A 2500-nucleotide genomic window follows, 5' to 3' on the forward strand; every position below is an offset into this window, starting at 1 on the left:
CGACAGTGCAGCACTCCCTCAGTACCGCCCCTCCGACAGTACGTCGCTCCCTCATTACCGCACTGTCGGAGTTGCCGTCTTTTGGATGAGACGTTAAACCGAGGCCCCGTCTGCCCTCTCAGGTGGATGTAAAAAATCCCACGGCCACTATTTGGAAGAAGAGCAGGGGGAGTTCTCCCCGGTGTCCTGGGGCCAATATTTATCCCTCAATCAACATCACTAAAAAACAGATGATCCGGGTCATTATCACATCGCTGTGTGTGGGAGCTTGCTGTGCGCAAATTGGCGTTACCCACATTACAACAGTAAGCGCACTCCCAAAGTACTTCATTGGCTGTAAAGTGCTTTTAGACATCCGGTGGTCGTGAAAGGCGCTATATAAATGCAAGTCTTTCTTTCATTAACCATTAACCAAGTGGGGTGTCACAGGGATCAGTCCTGGGGCCCCAACTATTTACAATCTATATTAACCACTTGGAAGAAGGGACTGAGTGTAACGTAGACAAGTTTGCTGACGATACAAAGATGGGAGGAAAAGCAATGTGTGAGGAGGACACAAAAAATCTGCAAAAGGACACAGACAGGCTCAGTGAGTGGGCAAAAATTTGTCAGATGGAGTATAATGTTGGAAAGTGTGAGGTCATGCATTTTGGCAGAAATAATCAGAAAAGCAAGTTATAGTTTAAATGGAGAAAGATTGCAAAGTGCTGCAGTACAGCGGGACCTGGGGGTTACTTGTGCATGAAACACAAAAGGTTAGTATGCAGGTACAGCAAGTGATCAGGAAGGCCAATGGTATCTTGGCCTTTATTGCAAAGGGGATGGAGTATAAAAGCAGGGAAGTCTTGCTCCAGTTATACGGGATATTGGTGAGGCCACACCTGGAGTACTGCGTGCAGTTTTGCTCTCCGTATTTACGAAAGGATATACTTGCTTTGGAGGCAGTTCAGAGAAGGTTCACTCGGTTGATTCCGGAGATGAAGGGGTTGACTTATGAGGAAAGGTTGAGTAGGTTGGGCCTCTACTCATTGGAGTTCAGAAGAATGAGAGGTGATCTTATGGAAACGTATCAGATTATGAGGGGGGCTCGACAAGGTGGATGCAGAGAGGATGTTCCCACTGATGGGGGAGACTAGAACTAGGGGGCATGGTCTTAGAATAAGGGGCCGCCCATTTAAAACTGAGATGAGGAGGAATTTCTTCTCTCAGAGGGTTGTAAATCTGTGGAATTCTCTGCCCCAGAGAGCTGTGGAGGCTGGGACATTGAATATATTTAAGGGGGAGATAGACAGATTTTTGAGCGATAAGGGAGTGAAGGGTTATGGGGAGCGGGCGGGGAAGTGGAGCTGAGTCCATGATCGGATCAGCCATGGTCCTTTTAAATGGCGGAGCAGGCTCGAGGGGCCGAATGGCCCACTCCTGCTCCTAGTTCTTCTGTTCTTATGTTCTTAAATTAATCCTGCTAATCAACATAACAAAAACAGATGATCTGTGTCAGTGACTAATGGGGTACCAGAATGGCAGGCAGTGACTAGTGGGGTACCGCAAGGTTCTGTGCTGGGGTCCCAGCTGTTTACATTGTACATTAATGATTTAGACGAGGGGATTGAGTGTAATATCTCCAAGTTTGCAGATGACACTAAGCTGGGTGGCGGTGTGAGCTGTGAGGAGGATGCTAAGAGGCTGCAGGGTGACTTGGACAGGTTAGGTGAGTGGGCAAATGCATGGCAGATGCAGTATAATGTGGATAAATGTGAGGTTATCCACTTTGGGGGCAAAAACAGGAAGGCAGAATATTATCTGAACGGTGACAGATTAGGAAAAGGGGAGGTGCAACGAGACCTGGGTGTCATGGTACATCAGTCATTGAAAGTTGGCATGCAGGTACAGCAGGTGGTGAAGGCGGCAAATGGCATGTTGGCCTTCATAGCGAGAGGATTTGAGTATAGGAGCAGGGAGGTCTTACTGCAGTTGTACAGGCCTTGGTGAGGCCACACCTGGAATATTGTGTTCAGTTTTGGTCTCCTAATCTGAGGAAGGACATTCTTGCTATTGAGGGAGTGCAACGAAGGTTCACCAGACTGATTCCCGGGATGGCGGGACTGACATATCAAGAAAGACTGGATCAATTGGGCTTATATTCACTGGAGTTCAGAAGGATGAGAGGGGATCTCATAGAAACGTATAAAATTCTGACGGGACGGGACAGGTTAGATGCAGGAAGAATGTTCCCGATGTTGGGGAAGTCCAGAACCAGGGGTCACAGTCTAAGGATAAGGGGTAAGCCATTTAGGACCGAGATGAGGAGAAACTTCTTCACCCAGAGAGTGGTGAACCTGTGGAATTCTCTACCACAGAGAGTTGTTGGGACCAGTTCATTGGATATATTCAAAAGGGAGTTAGATGTGACCCTTACGGCTAAAGGGATCAAGGGGCATGGAGAGAAAGCAGGAATGGGGTACTGAGGGAATGATCAGCCATGATCATATTGAATGGCGGT

At 47.7% G+C, this 2500-nt stretch overlaps 1 protein-coding gene across 1 annotated transcript in view; it reads right to left on the reverse strand.

The window, feature by feature from the left end:
• LOC139243742 (calcium-binding and coiled-coil domain-containing protein 1-like) overlaps positions 1-2500 on the reverse strand; it is a gene marked incomplete at both ends in the record, with an annotated part of 25934 nt that overhangs the window by 7942 nt on the left and 15492 nt on the right. The gene's annotated exons all lie outside the window — the stretch shown is intronic.

The sequence above is a fragment of the Pristiophorus japonicus genome, unplaced genomic scaffold (assembly GCF_044704955.1).
Source record: "Pristiophorus japonicus isolate sPriJap1 unplaced genomic scaffold, sPriJap1.hap1 HAP1_SCAFFOLD_1855, whole genome shotgun sequence".
Classification (NCBI taxonomy): Eukaryota; Metazoa; Chordata; class Chondrichthyes; family Pristiophoridae; genus Pristiophorus; species Pristiophorus japonicus.